This window comes from Papaver somniferum, unplaced genomic scaffold, assembly GCF_003573695.1.
Source record: "Papaver somniferum cultivar HN1 unplaced genomic scaffold, ASM357369v1 unplaced-scaffold_119, whole genome shotgun sequence".
NCBI lineage: Eukaryota > Viridiplantae > Streptophyta > Magnoliopsida > Ranunculales > Papaveraceae > Papaver > Papaver somniferum.
The window spans coordinates 2825651-2845214 of NW_020620936.1; the positions used below are offsets into that span (position 1 = coordinate 2825651).

General features: G+C 35.3%; 2 long non-coding RNA genes across 3 annotated transcripts; both read left to right on the forward strand.

Annotated features, from left to right (window-relative positions):
* Window positions 1–918: 918 nt before the first annotated feature.
* Window positions 919–4438, forward strand: LOC113330821. Its single transcript, XR_003350527.1, has 2 exons — window positions 919–1041; window positions 1155–4438. It is a non-coding gene; the product is annotated as an uncharacterized LOC113330821 (long non-coding RNA).
* Window positions 4439–5490: 1052 nt separating this feature from the next.
* Window positions 5491–7717, forward strand: LOC113330797. Of its 2 annotated transcripts, none has more exons than XR_003350510.1 (7): window positions 5491–5829; window positions 5910–5961; window positions 6121–6780; window positions 6900–6958; window positions 7048–7126; window positions 7215–7454; window positions 7531–7717. It is a non-coding gene; the product is annotated as an uncharacterized LOC113330797 (long non-coding RNA). The 2 variants fall into 2 exon arrangements; XR_003350511.1 differs by having other exon boundaries at window positions 6121–6770.
* Window positions 7718–19564: the final 11847 nt, after the last annotated feature.

Below are 19564 nucleotides of genomic sequence, written 5' to 3' on the forward strand. Positions count from 1 at the left end.
TCCGGCCCGATCTGGCCTGCCCGTATAAAAAGCGGGCTTTGGGCGGTCTTTGGGTAGCAAATTATCTACTTGTGCCCGGCCTGTCCGGCCTGAATTTGTTTACGGGCTCACAAATATTAAGCCTGGCCTGCCCGGCCTGTCTTAGTTTTTGGGTCGGGCGGCCCGGCCTGCCCGAATTTACACCCCTAATTCCACCTTCCACGCCGTAGTTGTGGAATAGTAGAAATGCCATTCTTAATAGCGCTACTTACCGCTATTAAGATTAGCACTTTTTTCTTCAGCCGTTAGATTTTCAACAGCTCATCTTAAATCTCCGGATAAAAAAAAGTGTTATTCTGAATAGCGCTCAGCGCTATTCTTATTAGCGTTTTACGCTATTCTGATTAGCGTTTCCATGGATTCCACGAAACATCCCACGAAATTATGGAACACTGTTTTTTTTTTTGTGGAAGACCCCAACTTGGAAGCTAATAGACTTGACATTCCACAATTTTTTCACACTTGGAATATGTTGGATTCCATCGTAAGACTTGCTCTTATCCAAAATACCTCCAAAGTATGGCGTCAGTATTACCCAACATGAAAACTAAAAAAAAGAAAGAAAATCAGTTAACATCGATAACTCATAAATCTCATTGTCAACAAAAGCCAAACCCCGGACCGTTATAGCACGGGTCATTTGCTAGTCTATCTTACAAAAACAAATGTGTTTTTCTTAATCTAATGGCTCTAAATCGGCCTTCTCCACCGATCGAAGGTTTCTATTCGTCTGAAAGTGCAAGAGACAAATCGTGGCTTAAAATGATTCCATTCTTGATGTTCTAATTCAACGTACGTGATCGAGCCACCTTGGATTTCCATTATCCTCTCGGCATAATAATTACTCTCCATTACTGTTTCTCATTATTTCCTCGATGAAAAGGCCAGTCGTTTCGAATTGTTTGTCATCAGTGGGATTAAAAGCTCAGTAATTTCTCGGCAATCAATAGAATTGAAGCCGTTTATTTTTCTTTGCAATCAGTGGAATGGAATCTTATATTGGTGATTGAAGCAGCATCAATCTAGATTTCAAAGTTTTCTTTTTAATTTATTCTGCCATGTTTGGTTTATGTGAAATAGTGTGATGCTTTAATTGTTTTTGTTTTCATTCACAGATCTTTCCAGGAAAAATTGGAAGTAATTAGTTTCTTTTTTTTTTGGCTCACTCAGTGGTGAAAATTCGTAAGTATTGTAGAAAGTTATTGTGTTGTTTGACAACACAGGTAAGTTCCTAATTAGAAGCTCAACGTTATTCCTTTCAAAGATGAGTTTTTTTTTTCTATGTCGATTTGATTTGATTGCTATTTTTTTTTTGTTCTGTGACTATGAGTTTAAATTGAGATTTTGTCTTCAGATTCAGTTCTTGAAGTTGTTGATCTGGGCTTATTGAAATTGCTGTGCAGAAACCCCTATTGCTCTTTCTAATGGATGAGTAAGTTGTTCTACAGCTTAAATTTCTTTTATTTCGTATTTGGTTGGCTTATAATTAAGAATTTTTTATGGATTCGTTAGCAAAAGCCATTTGAGCCACTCCCTAATAATATTCTCATGAAGTCCATTTATGTTCATAAATGTTATTTCTTACACTTTTCTTATGATTTTCCGTCTACATGGTCACCACTCACCTGTACTAATTTAACTGCTACTGCTAAATATCCTCGAAACTGTTTTACTGCAGTTTAGCTCTGTATATTCAAATATCTACTTCTTTCCAATGTCCTTGGGAAGAAATTCAACTAATTGGACACAACTAAAATTTCAGCACCCTACTGTATTCATTTTGAGATTTCATGCTTTCCTGTCAATAGAGTTCTATGTAAAACAAATCAAGCAAAATATATTCTATTAACAGAAAGATGAAAATCACCACATATAAAGATATGTTAGCACGAATAGACTCCCAAAGGCCTAACAAGAGCAAATGTCGGCGTACATTCACCACAAATATGAGACGATGTAGAGGCATCAAGCTGAAGAGTTGCAAAATCTGCCTAAACCATTAAGATCCAGTACAGGTCAACATCTTTTCAATAAAACTCTTCGGAAAGTTTATATTTTAAAAGAAGCATCGGCTTATGGTTAAGTTGGTAAGCATTTCTATATGATTACACTATCATCGTTTTATCGCACCTTTACATATAGCAGTATAGAGATAAATATTTCAATGCCGATTACTTAAATTAAAAAAAAAAACAAAACAAAGTATTCTCCGCCAAAAGACTTAGGTATCATTTTCAAATTAGGGGTTTGTACTGATGTAATTTTCAACTTAATTTTGATTTTTGTTATAATTTTCAAGCCCAGGATATACACAAAATTCCTTCTTCGTCATTTGGTACAATCCAGGTATTAGTCAGTGCTATTTTGCTTCTTTGTTGATTTAACATTTTTTGTTTTTTCGCAATTTGCAGTTAATTTTTTTTTAATTTATGTTTTTTATGTTTATTATCCAGTTTTTTTTCTTCATTTTTAAGGGCTTTTGCTCTCCCATGATCCCATCTGGAGTATTTTGATATAATTTGTACAATCACTCAAGTGATTAATTGGAAGTGCCAATTCTAAGGAAATCAAGTAATGTTATGGATTTAGTAGATTTTTTTTTTATTGATCCATGTTTGATAGTATGCATAGAACTACCGATTAGCTTAAGGAGTTTCCAGAGCCTGTGATTCTACCAAGCTTCAATTTTTTATGAATTTCCATTTTTGAGATGAACTGTCTGCTTAAATGCACCAAAGAGATGAACCTAGATAGAACAATATAGGCTTCATATATAGTAGCTTCATTTTTTATATTCCTTTTTAACGGCACTAAGCGGCATCTAGGTCGGTTGCATATAGGGAGTTGTATTTTCTGTGTTTGAATAGAATGTTTATGGGTTAGTAATGAAGAATCCACTATTGAAGCGTAATATAACTCGTAGGACTACATAATCATGTACCTTAATTTCTACGTTTGAAGATCACGAAGACATGGTGTATATATATGAATTTGGAGTATTGTTAATGGATAGTCATATTCTTTTACTTTTTGTTATGGTTTCCTGGTTACCATTTCATATTTCTTATTTTTCAAACAGTCCAATAAAAACAAGCTATCATAGTTTAAATCAAATTGATTTGTTTGTGATACATACTTGATTTGTTTGTGATACATACTTCAGCTCTATGTTATGTTTTTCAAACTTATCAATTTAGAATCACAAAGACATCCCAGTTTCATAGAGCATATAACCTTATACTTTATCACATAATATAGCAAGAATGTTATTTGATTACTTCGCCTTAGTAGCTTTTTGATGTGATCTCAGTTTTTTGTTATCAGTGATGTAGTGATTTATAATGGCATCTCAATACCGGTATATGTCTCTCAAGAAAAAACCAATTACCAGGTATATGATTATCAACTGGATACCTGAAATGGCAAAGGGAAACCATTTCAGATTCAAGTTAGGCTCAACTGTAAGTGGGATATAGTTGGCTTCAAGGATACCAAAGAGGTTACCAGTTTTAATTTATTGTTGCTCGACCCAAACGTAAGTTACCTATATATTTTTCGGTTTCTTTTTTCTTCCTATACGAATAAAATATTTTTCAAACTTCATCATTGCTCTCTGGATTTCCGGAACTTCGTCATTGCTCTCTGGATTAGGTGCCCTGTTTGTTGGCATACAGTTAGAATTTTGCATCTTTTTCTTTCTTTTTGTTCTTCTTCATGGTTTTGAACAATTTATTACTTATATTCAAGTGATGCCTTTTGGTTTTTTATCAGTATGGAATATGATGAGGGACGATCTAAGTTAACAATCAATGTACAAGAATGCATTTTCTTGAATATCAAGAGAACATATTATTGGTGCCACCAGTTTGATTCTTGCTTCGCCAGAATCTCCACCTTTTTTCTCCCACGGATTTTGCACATACCTTTACTTTTCCGGTGAGTAAAAGTCTAGAAAATCCGATGATGCCAGGTTTGTGCCACTAAGCTGACTAATTCAAGGATTTATGCAAAAGCTTGGTGGATCGAGGTCCCAGTCACAAACATTTTAGAATTTTCGATTAATTTATACTTTCAGATCAGAGGATACAATATTTCTAAATAATATGTACGAATACATGTATTCACTTTCGTCTGACATGGAGTGGAAGTTGCTAATTCGTTTGCAGAATCTATATTTTTGCAGATTGTTAAGCCAATGGAAGAGGAGTCAGGAGGCACAACCTCAAAGAGATGTGTAAGACCACACAATAATCTTCTGAGTATAAAAATCTTACGTCTCAATTCAGATAGAAAAGAAAATGTAATTGTAAGAAATACAAAGAAATGAAAATGTATTTTGTAAGAAATACATAAAGATGAAAAAATAGTTTCATTCATGGCTAGAATTATATTTTTTGCAGTTAAAATGTTGTGTTGTGTATCTGCACATATTAAAGTTAGAATAATGCATTTTATTAGGAACGACCAATTGGGGGATACATGGATTAATTGGGGGATCTTAATGTAGCTGCAGACTGAAAAATCCTGTAAAAAGCATGTCGTTTATTTCTTAAGCTATGTGACACTGTTTGAGCTCACTTTACAATTGCAGGTCAACTATAGCAAGACGCTATCGTTGGTTCTTAATATTTGTATGAAAGGCCATGACATTATACCGTGAATTAAATTATTGTTGCAACAGAAAAATAGTGTATCCTGCCTGTGTTTGGTTACTCTTATACGTTTACCCCTAGGTTAGGAATCTCTGGGTGACACCATAGCGACAATTATAGAGCCTGCATATGGGATGAATCTGGGTGATTAATTTTGTTTTTCTTTAGTACAAAAATTAGACCGGATGATTAATTTGGCATGGGATAAACTTGAATGTTTCCAAAAACCTAGGGTTATTACACCATTACAAATATAAATGCACAAAGAACGGCCGGATTTCCGAGAAGGTTCTTATCAAGACTAATATAGTGGTGACTCAGACGGAATGCGGGATTGTAACAAGGGGAGGAATTTATTTTATATCCCATGTGTAAATAGGCATGAAATAACGTTAGTACTAACAAGTTCTGCTCCATGGCATACATGATTTTACACTGCATGAAGCTATCTATATATCTGCATTAATATTTATCTATCTACAGTGATACGACATATCGGGAAGGATTTTAGTGCAGATAAAAATCATTCATCCGTATTATAGAGATCGAACAAAACCGAAATTCCGGGCAATTACGGTACGGGTCATTTTCTAGTCTATATTATAAAAAAAGTGGCCTCTGTCTAGCCTGTTGAATCCCACCATCTATTTCGTCATCCCACGGTAAGGATATAAAGTTGGGTGAGGGATCCCACGGCAAGAATATAAAGTTGGGGAGGGATATTTTCGATCGTCAGATCGGGAGACAAGATAAGGAGTTTCCTAATAGAACTCTGCTTCTTAAAAAGGACGAACATCCTTTTTATTACGCGCAGAAAAAAGAAAACCCAACTGATTTCCGTTTATAGAACTCGTAATCCGTGTGTATCTTTGTGCACCCTCTGTATAAGAAGTCTTCGAATGTTCTACAACAGAAGCATAGCTCTTCTTTTTGACAGACGTTCTTTTCCTGCGAACGAAAATCGTGCACGGATCAAGTTTTTTGATTTTTGTTTGAAGCATAACTTTTCCTTTTGACAAACGCTTTTCTCCTAAAAGAAAATCATGCACGGATCAAGTTTTTTGATTTTTGCTTGATCGGTTGCGCACGGATCAAGTGTCTTCGGAGATCAAGTTTGTTATAATCTGTTTTCATCGAGGTTCGTCATTATTCCACCTTAATAACTGTTGCTTGATAGTGTTTCTCAATATTTAGATTTTAACTTTGTATGCATTGCAGACACCCCTCAAATTAAACGCCATCAGAACATACAAATAAGAATACATCGCAGGTAACCTTCTAATCATCTATTAATATTGGAAAATGGGTTCTCTGATTCAATTATGTAGTATAGGAAAATAATTACACATAAATATCGATTTTTTGATTTATCAGCATTGTAGTATTTTTGTAATTTTTGATATATTTAAAATAAATTTGTGCTACACAGTTTGTAGGAGGATCGTGCAGTGATGTGGAAGTTAATCAATTCGCCGACGAAAGAGAACGTAAAAAGAAGGAAATTTCTAAAGCAAGATCCTTGGCGCAACAAGCACGTAGAGTAAGAGAAAAACAAGAAAAAGAGCAACAGGAAAGACACAAACAACAATTGCCAAAGAGTCGGTTTCCACAAATAACATCGGTCGCTGATTCTGTCATTCGAAAAGGTGCACTTGAACCTGATCAAAAGAAGGAAACTTCAATATTAAGATCCTTGGCACAACAGGCATGAAGAGAAAAAGAAAAACAAGAAAAAAAGCTACGGGAAAGACACAAACAAGGATTGCCAAATAACCAGTTTCCACAAATAGCATCGGTCACTGATTCAGCCGTGACTCAGAAATATGTCCTTGGACCTGATCAAGCAAGTATAATTAGTTTATATTTAAGAACAATATTTAAAGGTAATTTAACAACAAATCTGTCTTTTCCAGATTACCAAAGAAACATGCTTGCAGTATAATCAATCCACACCTAAAAGTGAGGCTAAAAAAAGAAACTTCAAAAGTACAATCTCTGAGACAACAAACACGTCGAGCAATAGAGAAACAACAAAAGGAACGTCGGGAAATGGTGCAGAATAGGCTACCTCAACAAAAAGTATTATATTGTAATCAATTCGCCATTCTGAGAGCTAAAGTGTTATTTCATTCAAGAAACTACTTAACCTTGCGTTTAAAAACATTTTTACTTCCAAACATTTGATTACTCACTTAATTGAATTGACAGGAAAGATGCGAAGGTCCCAACGAGAACGTCGCGCCCAATCGGAAAATAAAGCATCAATGGTAAAGCCTGCGTTCATAACCACAATAATATTCCGTAAACAAATACATTGATATTAAACAATACTGATTTTTACGATTATAATTTACAGGCACACTGCTTGGCGCAACAAGCAGGCCAACAAAGAGAGATAACAAAAAGTTATTCGACCATCAAAAGAACCGTCAATGGTACCGTTCTAATTAACAAAAGTAATTGATATTCTGTTTATAAAAAAATATACTAAATACGATACCAATCGTTATTTAAAATTGACAGGAAAAATGTTTGGCACAACAAGCAGCACAAAAATCACGTAGACAAAGAGAAAAACAAGAAAAAAAAACTATCTGGAAGGATTCAGAATGAACGAAGGTGCGCAAAAAAAGTCTGAACAAGTATATCGACCAGATAATGATAATGGCAACGCGCAATTTGATCCGATGAACGAACATGCGATGCAAATCCAGGGAAGAAAATAAAAAAGAAAAAAGAATGAGCAAAATCAAACCTTTGCAGGTAGTAAAATCCAAAATTACCCCGATAATGTTTCTATTTCCTTAAATCTCCCATTTATATTTATTTGTACTCGCAGGATAATCCTAAACGCATGAAAAGAAAGAGAATTGTAGAACCTACTATGCTAGAAAAAGAAACAATGAATCCTGAGACTAAAGCTCATCGCGGCGATCGGGTAAAAGCAAATTAACATGAAGTGAACCTTCTGCTTTGTAATTTATATACCGCGTTAATGAAAACAAAAAAGGCTGATTTTAACTGAAGTACAAAAACAACGAGATTACAAAATTCTGATCATGCAACATGGTCCTCCATGTTTCTCAATACACGACGATAATAGTCCTATGGAATAATATAATAGTCCTGATGCTCACAAGGAATATGAACCATCAACACAAGGTTAAACTAATTGACTGTTGTGGGAGAAAATTGTTTCCAATAGTAGTTCAAGAATGACTATTCAAGCTTCCTCAAATTACCTGGAAATATCGGATCACACACGGGATTCATGTAACTTTCCATTCTCCAGTCAAAACCAAACAACATCATGCTCATCTTCTGCATAAGTTTTAAAAAGTAGTTTGATCGATTTATCATTAGGTTATACGAATGATCAAAATTTTCAACTAAATTCAGAACTAGAGATATAATCAAAATTTACCTTCACCAACAGGGCATCCGACAATTCGTTTGGCATAGGTTGATTTTTACAATAGCAGATGCATCCTTCATATATCAGATCAAGGGGAAGGATGTTAGATACCCGACGAAGGAATAGTAAGACCACACAGAAATATCCTTTCTTAAAGGCTACACTTTTATAGTCCTTCTTTATTGAGGATAAGGAACTCCCGCGAAAGGCTACCTTTTTATTTAAAAATAATTACAACTCACCACCTATTGACAAATATATTTGAACTACAGATGTTCAGAAACCCAAATGAGCCAGGGATATAAAAAGATGCACTTAAAATCACACCACCTAGAAAAGTAGAATACTCAACTTAACGAAGCTTTTAGACCGCACTTAATATCCTCCGAAATATGCATCGATCTAATGTGGATCCGATAGTTATCTACCATTTAATGACATCGAAACATAAGTCATTTCACATTTGCATCATGTTAGTATCCTCAAGACACCGATAATAAATAGGATACTAAGAGGATTTATGTAGTTTATCTACCATTTAATGACATCGAAACTTAAGTCATTTTACATTTGCATCATGTTAGTATCCTCAAGACACCATTTATGGAAGATAAGAAATAGGGTATGAAAAAAACGGGGGTCTAACAATACCACCCAATATTTCGCTTAGCAATCTATACGGACAAACTCGAATATACTTTTAAGAGAATCAACAAGACTCAATCAATTAAAAGTATATCAACAAGTTTATATCTTTTTTCTTGATTTGATTTACTCAAGCAAGAACTGCGAGTTCTAATCAAATACAAGGAATAACTTGGATGGTACCAAAGACCAATGTCCAAGGATCAATCAATATCAATCAACAACAAAAGGTCGGATTTCCAATTTATTGATTCAAACGCACAACCTGTATTATTTCAATTATTTAAACAAATATAAAGCGGAAATAAAAATAACACAGACACCAGAAGTTTTGTTAACGAGGAAATCGCAAATGCAGAAAAACCCCGGGACCTAGTCCAGATTGAACACACACTGTATTAAGCCGCTACATACACTAGCCTACTCCAAGCTAACTTCCGACTGGACTGTAGTTGAACCCCAATCAGTCTCCCACTGATCCAAGGTACAATTGTACTCCCTCCGCCTCTGATCCCAGCAGGATACTGCGCACTTGATTCCCTTAGCTGATCTCACCCACAACTAAGAGTTGCTACGACCCAAAATCGCAGGCTTTGACAATAAACAAATCTTTCTCACACAGACAAGTATATCAAAGGATCAATCTGTCTCCCACAGATAAACCCTAAAGGTTTTGTTCCGTCTTTTGATAATAATCAAGGTGAACATGAATCAATTGATAATCCGGTCTTATACTCCCGAAGAACAGCCTAGAGTTATCAATCACCTCACAACAATCTTAATCGTATGGTAGCGAAACAAGATGTTGTAGAATCACAAACAATGAGACGAAGATGTTTGTGATTACTTTTTATATCTTGCCTATCAGAGGTATCAATCTCAAGCCAATCAATCTGATTGTACTCGTACGATAGAAGATGCAAGATCAGATCACACAACTACGATAAAAGTAGTATCGGCATAGCTTCACAATCCCAATGAAGTCTTTAAGTCATTAACTTGGTTTTAGAAGAAGAAAACCAAAGGTTAAAGGAGACACACCTCTAGCACGCAAACTAGTATCACACGTAAGGTGTGGGGATTAGTTTTGCACAATACTAAATGTCTCCTTTATATAGTCTTTCAAATCAGGGTTTTGCCTTGGTAACAAAACAATCAATATCCACCGTCAGATGAAAACCTGATTTAGATTCAAGCTAATATTTCTCAATCGTTAGATCGAAAACTTAGCTTGTTACACACACTTGACATGTACGCTTCTAGGTTTGTGTAACCGTACCCAAACGTGTACATTGTTGGTTCAACAATAGTTAACCAAATGGTTATCCATATGAGCATTTCATATCAACCATGTTCTTCTTCACCATAACTAGTTCAAATGACTTCAAGATGAATTAGTTAGAGAGTTGTTCAATTGCAAGGAAATGTTATGTGACTACACAAGACACAATTGAAGCAAAGATGATTTGATTCACTTGAATCGGTTCATGAACTTTATATCCACGGTTTGCATACTGCATTCCTTAGTCTTTATAAGTTTAAGTTCAGAAATCATCTTCAGATATATAACCTTCTTAAGTTCACACACTAGGTTCGCGGACTTAATTAACCGGGCAGAGTTTACAAACTCCAGCAGAAAATCTGGTAAAAGACCTTCCGCCGGTTCGCGGACTGGCACTCACGCAACTAGTTTGTCAACTCCAGCAGAATTTCTCGGGATGAGAAGTTCGGCAGTTCGCGGACTTGGCAACAAGCCATCTTCCGGTTTCTCTTGATCAACAAAGTTAGAAAACTCTGGTTCAATGGATAAGACTTATGCACATATGTGTTTCCACAACAATACTTATGTCCATCATTGGTTATGTAATCTAAACTCTCATTCCAATCATTGAAACATTCTTAGAGGACGTTATATAGTTGTTACACCATTTCTCGTCAAAGCAATTTTCAAGATGATTGAAACATACTAGGTAAAGATAAACTTGATCGAAGCGAAAAGCTTACCAACACATCTTTAGAGATATAGATAGGCGAGGTATACTCGGCTCGAAATACCAAATGTGTATAATAAAGTCTATATATATATAGCATACGACTTTTTGTCTCAAGAAGTAGGAGATAGAGTAGATATACTTTTGAGTGATAGATAAGTTCAAGTCTTCACATACCTTTTTATCGAGAAGTTCCACCGGTTCCTTGAGTAGTTCTTCTACTTGTATGATGAATCTCCATGAAGTCCTTGAGCTCAACTACTCTTCTACTTTCTATCCTAGTCCGAGACTTAGCTATGATAGACTAGAAATCAAGACTTATAGTTTTGATCACTAACATTGACAAACATGCTTGAGATAGCAACGCATGCGAGGTCGACCGAGCAATTCTCTAACAATCTCCCCCTTTGTCAATTTTAGTGACAAAACTATCAATACATATGAAATACAAAAATGATAAGAAACTTTAGTAGCTCCTATTCTACATGTATAATCTTCAACATTCCTTGAAATCTTCGTCACTTCCAAGTACTCTAATGATCCCAAAGGTTTTAAGTTTAGCATCACCGTTGTTGAAGATCCGTAGCTATAACAATGAGAAAGCATCGGTCTCGATCAATGTTATACAGTGTCATAGTATTATTACACAGTGTCAAAGTCCAATTGCATCACAACTTCAACAATAATACTATGGTGATATGTATCACTCCCTTTAGTCAATATTGCATCTCACATGGAAACCACTCCCCCTTACACAATGATCCGAAAACCATATGTGTTTGTAGTGTGAACTACATATTAATTCTCCCCCTTTTTTTCAATAAAATTGGCAAAGGTACAAGAATGGGATCATAATGAAATTTCCTAAGAGATATTTCATGACTAAAAGAAAAAAATACATACCAACTAATTTAGATGCAACCATAAAGCCGAATCTAAATGCTTTCATCAAGGAGTTTAAAGATACAAGATAAGCCCTCTAAAATTCCACAGCCGCACACCCCTCAAGATATGACCATTAAGCACAAGTTTAAAAGAACTCTCCCCCATTTGATGTCATTCCCGAAAGAACAACAAGAGCGACCTTAATTTCGAAAGAAAATAAGGATTTTTATTGGACACCAAAAACCATAAGAAGAGGACTTAATTTCGAAAGAAAAACTCCTTGGTTCAACTTCAACACACCTTAGATATAATTCTTAAAGGTGTAACTGACATTTGTATGACTAAACCAATTGGTTTTCATACCTACCCTGTGTATGTTACCAGGAAAGTCAGTTCATTGAGTTCCTCGAACACTCAAGAACAAAACAGACGTCTTAATAAACATCGTCTAAAGGAAGATCATGTTGTAGTCTCTGAAAATAACACTGCTCCTGTTGAGAAAGGAAGTTCAGAAGAAAGAAGAAAAATTGATGAAATGAGAGATAATATGAACAAGATAATTGAAGGGTGTAAAGAAAGAAGAATTATATCCTGGTAACACCTGACAAGTGTCGGTAAAAATCGCCATCTATATGCATACTGTGGAACATGAATGTCGTACACTAAGAAGAGGACTTAATGTTGATGGTGGATTTTTGACGAAGGTTGAAAAAGCGGGGGTCTAACAACACCACACAATATTTCGCTTAGCAATCTGTATGGACAAACTCGAATATACTTTTAAGAGAATCAACAAGACTCAATCAATTAAAAGTATATCAACGAGTTTATATCTCTCTTCTTGATTTGATTTACTCAAGCAAGGACTGCGAGTTCTAATCAAATACAAGGAATAACTTGGATGGTACCAAAGACCAATATCCAAGGATCAATCAATATCAATCAACAACCGAAGGTCGGATTTCCAATTGATTGATTCAAACGCACAACCTGTATTATTTCCATTATATAAACAAATATAATGCGGAAATAGAAATAACACAGACACCAGAAATTTTGTTAACGAGGAAACTGCAAATGCAGAAAAACCCTGGGACCTAGTCCAGATTGAACACACATTGTATTAAGCCGCTACAGACACTAGCCTACTCCAAGCTAACTTCGGACTGGACTATAGTTGAAACCCAATCAGTATCCCACCGATCCAAGGTATAGTTGTACTCCCTACGCCTCTGATCCCAGCAGGATACTGCGCACTTGATTACCTTAGCTGATCTCACCCACAAGTAAGAGTTGCTACGACCCAAAATCACAGGCTTTGACAATAAACAAATCTGTCTCACACAGACAAGTCTATCAAGGATCAATTTGTCTCCCACAGATAAACCCTAAAGGTTTTGTTCCGTCTTTTGATAATAATCAAGGTGAACAGGAACCAATTAATAATTCGGTCTTATATTCCCGAAGAACAGCCTAGAGTTATCAATCACCTCACAACAGTCATAATCGTATGGTAGCGAAACAAGATGTTGTGGAATCACAAACAATGAGATGAAGATGTTTGTGATTACTTTTTATATCTTGATTATCGGAGATATCAATCTCAGGATAATCAATCTGATTGTACTCGTACGATAGAAGATGCAAGATAAGATCACACAACTACGATAAAAGTAGTATCGGTCTGGCTTCACAATCCCAATGAAGTCTTTAAGTCGTTAACCTGGTTTTAGAAGAAGAAAACCAAAGGTTAAAGGAGAAACGACTCTAGCACGCAAACTAGTATCACACGTAAGTTGTGGGATTAGTTTTGCAGAATACTAGATGTCTTCTTTATATAGTCTTTCAAATCAGGGTTTTTCCTTGGTATTAAAACAATCAGTATCCACCGTTAGATGAAAACCTGATTTAGATTCAAGCTAATATTTCTCAACTGTTAGAACGAAAACTTAGCTTGTTATACACACTTGACAATGCATGCTTCTAGGTTTGTTAACCGTACCCAAACGTATGCACTTGTTGGTTCAAAAATAGTTAACCAAATGGTTAGCCATATGAGCATTTCATATCAACCATGTTCTTCTTCGGCATAATTAGTACAAATGACTTCAAATGAACTAGTTAGAGAGTTGTTCAATTGCAAGGAAATCTCATGTACTACACAAGACACAATTGAAGCAAATATGATTTGATTCACTTGAATCGTTTCATGAACTTTATAGCCACGGTTTTCATAATGCATTCCTTAGTATTTTTAAAGTTTAAGTTCAGAAATAATCTTCAGATATATAACCTTCTTAAGTTCGCACACTAGGTTCGCGGACTTAAGAAACCGGGCAGAGTTTACAAACTCCAACAGAAAATCTCGGCAAAGACCTTCCGCCGGTTCGCGGACTGGTACTCACACAATTAGTTTGTCAACTCCAGTAGAATTTCTCAGGATGAGAAGTTCGGCAGTTCGCGGACTTGGCAACAAGCCATTCTTCCGGTTTCTCTTGATCAACAAAGTTCGCAAACTTTGGTTCAAGGGATAATACTTATGCACATATGTGTTTCTACAACAATACTTATGTCCATCATTGGTTATGTAATCTAGACTCTCATTCCAATCATTAAAACATTGTTAGAGGACGTTATGTAGTTGTTACACCATTTCTTGTCAAAGCAATTTTCAAGATGATTGAAACATACTAGGTAAAGATAAACTTGATCGAAGCGAAAAGCTTACCAACACATATTTCGAGATATAGATAGGCGAGGTATACTCAGCTCGAAATACCAAATGTGAATAATTCAAGTCTATATATATAGCATACGACTTCTTGTCTCAAAGAGTAGGAGATAGAGTAGATAGACTTTTGAGTGACAGATAAGTTCAAGTCTTCACATACCTTTTTGTCGAGAAGTTCCACCGGTTCCTTGAGTAGTTTTTATACTTATATGATGAATCGCCATGAAGTTCTTGAGCTCAACTACACTTTCTATCCTAGTCCGAGACTTGGCTATAATAGACTAGAAATCAAGACTTATAGTTTTGATCACTAACATTGACAAACATGCTTGAGATAGCAACGCATGCGAGTTCGACCGAGCAATGCTCTAACAATCTCCCCCTTTGTCAATTTCAGTGGCAAAACTATCAATACATATGGAATACAAAAAAGATAAAGAAACTTTAGTAGCTCATATTCCACATGTCTAATCTTCAACATTCCTCGAAATCTTTGTCACTTCCAAGTAATCCAATGATCCCAAAGGTTGTAAGTTTAGCATCACCGTTGTTGAAGATCCGTAGCTATAACAATGAGAAAACATAGTTCTCGATCATTGTTATACAGTGTCATAGTATTATTACACAGCGTCAAAGTTCAATTGTATCACAACTTCAACAATAATACTATGGTGATATGTATTACTCCCCCTTAGTCAATACTCCATATCACATGGAAACCACTCCCCCTTACACAATGATCCGAAAACCATATGTATTTGTAGTGTGAACTACATATTAATTCTCCCCCTTTTTGTCAATAAAATTGGCAAAGACAAGAACGGGATCATAATGAAATTTCCGAAAGAGACATATCATGACTAAAATAAAAAAATACATACCATCTAATTTAGATGCAATCATAAATCCGAAGCTAAATGCATTCATCAAGGAGTTTAAAGATACAAGATAACCCATCTAAAATTCCACAACCGCACACCCCTCAAGATATGACCATTAAGCACAAGTTCAAAAGAACTCTCCCCCATTTGATGTCATTCACGAAAGAACAACAAGAGCGACCATAATTTCAAGAGAAAAGAAGGATTTTTATTGGACACCAAAAACCATAAGAATGATCTCCTATATCCAAAACTCAATCAAATTAATCACAAGAAAACCCATGACTAATTTAATCGGAATACGCAATCAAATTAAACACAAAAAGTGATCATTTCAATTGATTATGCTCAACATAAGAGAACTTATGGAGACACGAAAATACTCAACTAGATTAATTACAAGAGAACCCATAATTAATCTAATTGGAATACACAACCAAACTAATTACAAGAGTAATCAATTTAATTGTCATTTGTTTTTCTCGACACAAGTAAACTTACAGAGCAATAACTAAATAACCAAACAAGATGATTAATTTAGTTCAAAATGCTCAACATAAAGTACCTTACGGAACAACCAACAAAGCCAAAAATAATCAACTTTGTTGTATCGTGCTTAACATAAGACACATTACGGAGCCTCACAGTAATACATAAAATATGGATCAGGGATGATCAATACTGCGGAATACACAAGGATTCATTCTATTTTCCATCACTATTTGCATAACGACAATAATAGACATAATCCTTGAACACAAAAGATTTTAACCTATCTTCCATCAAATAATTGACAATATAGGATTAACTTTTGTATTTGTCAAAAGTCCATTCATTCTTTTACTAGTACGTGAATACCGATCACAAACGACTTTACTTTTGACAAGGTATGGGACAAACATAGTTCACGGACGTAAACACCAATATCCCATAAAAAATTGCAATATAACAAATCATAAAGATTAATACTGCAAAAACATCATCTCCCAATAGTTTTTAGAATTTAATACCAAAAAATCTAAAAACATGAAGATGAAAACGTTGGACATAGCTATGTGTAAACACAATAATGGCTATTCCAATCTCTAGTAATCCTTCTCAAAAACAAGAATAAGTTCTCATAAGAAGTTTCCTAGGCATTAAGACAAACTCGTAATGCATATATAAGATGATTTGTCCTTAGAGAGTAGAATCAATCTTTTTCGCCCGGATTTATATCAAGAATAGCTACCAAAGGCGTATAAAAAGATTTTCAAAGAAGAACATACAAAGTCATTAACGACCATGCACCATAGTTCACATTAAATGATTGTGAATCATTCAAGAATCCCATAGTAATGCGTACTACTGCCCATTATTGAACTTCCTTCTTTGTGATTCACCAACAACATTCTTGTAAAAGATACAAATGATCTTAGAAGAGTACTACTCCATGAATCCAAGTGCCCAAGTCCAAGAGAAGTGGAACAAGTACAACGAAACGGAGCAAAACACTCAAAAACAAAGACAGGAAAAATACCAATCTTAACTCATCCAAATTCAATAATTATCACCTCCATTTTTAAGAGAATTAAAAGAGGAAGAGAATGCAAAAAGAATGAGGTCATTCCGAGTTCGAACGAAGAAGATACGACCAAAAAACGTTTACCGAATATCGACGTCAAGTATGCATACGGGTTTGCAAACGAATTTTCGTATCCTGGAGCAGTATGCAGACGGGGTTTGCGAACTTAAACCCCTGGATTTTGGTTTTAAATGATTTTATGCATACTTGGTATGTGTACCATGAATTCCAAACATCCCGAACTAATGTTTTCAAACCTAAACATTTAAGAACCTTAAACCCATATCAAGTTAGGTAGAAATGAACGATAATCAAGGTACATGGATCATTATAAGTACTCAAACAAGTAATAAAAACATAAAACTTGCTCAAGTTTATATACATACATTTTTAGAAAAGTTTAATTTAATTCTACAGCCTTATCGAATATAATCTGTGCGCCCCAGTTGTTGTGCTTCCCTCACCGTATACATAGCAGGGCATTTCTTGGTGAGGATGCACTTTCAACACAAACAAGTTGTGTTGACGTGAACAATGTCTTAATCACCATGGAACCAATAAAGAGTTTCTTTCCAACAACTCTTAAATCTTGTAGTGTTGAGAAACACCCAAGAAACTGTTTTTATAAGTCTATCAAAGAACTTCAAGAGAACCCAAAAAGATTTGTGCTTCTGATTTCTTGTTTTCCAACTTATAAAAAACAGTTTCTGCAGATAGTTTTTAGTACTGCGAAGGGAAACTCTTTTGATAAAAAGAGACGTCCTAGGTTCTTCATAAAAGAAGACAATACTACTATCTTGATAGGAAGTATCAGGAATTGAGCAACAAATCAATTCATGCTTTGAGGTGATACACTCAGATGACTGAGATTTAAACTCCTCTTGTAATTCGTTTAGTTTATCACAACTAATTGGATTACATAGAGGAGGAGCATTGCTCTCATTGATTAGTAAATCAATATCAACCTCAACATGAATATTATTCATCATAACTTGATTTAGCCTGTCAAGAGATTCTTGCTCTTTCTGGAGGTATAACTCAACATCAAGAGATAATCTCTCAAGCTTCTTTTCAAGCCCTGAAAACACTTCAAGGGATTTTAAACCTGGTGGAGGTTTAGATATAATTTCTTCTACAGATTTTATTAAATCAGTCATGGAAGAGAATTCTGAAATACCTGGATCTGGTGGTGCATTTATTGAGATAGCACTACTGTTCATAGAGTCAGATCGCTACAAACACAGACTTGTAAGGTCTTGAACGTGTTTTCCTGCTCTGATACCAATTGAAAAAAAACGGGGGTCTAACAATACCACCCAATATTTCGCTTAGAAATCTGTGTGGACAAACTCAAATATACTTTTAAGAGAATCAACAAGACTCAATCAATTAAAAGTATATCAACGACTTTATATCTCTTTTCTTGATTTGATTTACTCAAGCAAGAACTCCGAGTTCTAATCAAATACAAGGAATAACTTGGATGGTACCAAAGACTAATATCCAAGGATCAATCAATATCTATCAACAAACGAAGGTCGTATTTCCAATTGATTGATTCAAACGCACAACCTATATTGTTTCAATTATATAAACAAATATAATGCAGAAATAGAAATAACACAAACACCAGAAGTTTTGTTAATGAGGAAACCGCAAATGCAGAAAAACCCCGGGACCTAGTCCAGATTGAACACACACTGTATTAAGCCGCTACAGACACTAGCCTACTCCAAGCTAACTTCAGACTGGACTGTAGTTGAACCCCAATCAGTCTCCCACTGATCCAAGGTACAATTGTACTCCCTACGCCTCTGATCCCAGCAGGATACTGCACACTTTATTCCCTTAGCTGATCTCACCCACAACTAAGAGTTCCTGCGACCCAAAATCGCAGGCTTTGACAATAAACAAATTTGTCTCACACAGACAAGTCTATCAAAAAATCAATCTGTCTCCCACATATAAACCCTAAAGGTTTTGTTCTGTCTTTTGATAATAATCAAGGGGAACAGGAACCAATTGATAATCCGGTCTTATATTCCCGAAGAATAACCTAGAGTTATCAATCACCTCACAACAATATTAATCATATAGTAGCGAAACAAGATGTTGTGGAATCACAAACAATGAGACGAAGATGTTTGTGATTACTTTTTATATCTTTCCTATCGGAGATATCAATCTCAAGCCAATCAATATGATTGTACTTGTACGATAGAAGACGCAAGATCAGATCACACAACTACGATAAAAGTAGTATCGGTCAGGCTTCACAATCCCAATGAAGTCTTTAAGTCGTTAATTTGGTTTTAGTAGAAGAAAACTAAAGGTTAAAGGAGAAACGGCTCTAGCACGCAAACTAATATCACACGTAAGGTGTGGTGATTAGTTTTGCACAATACTAGATGTCTCCTTTATATAGTCTTTCAAATCAGGGTTTTGCCTTGGTAACAAAGCAATCAATATGCACTGTTAGATGAAAACCTGATTTAGATTCAAGCTAATATTTCTCAATCGTTAAATCGAAAACTTAGCTTGTTACACACACTTGACATGTACGCTTCTAGGTTTGTGTAACCGTACCCAAACGTGTACATTGTTGGTTCAACAATAGTAAACCAAATGGTTAGCCATATGAGCATTTCATATCAACCATGTTCTTCTTCACTATAACTAGTTCAAATTACTTCAAGATGAACTAGTTAGAGAGTTGTTCAATTGCAAGGAAATATTATGTGACTACACAAGACACAATTGA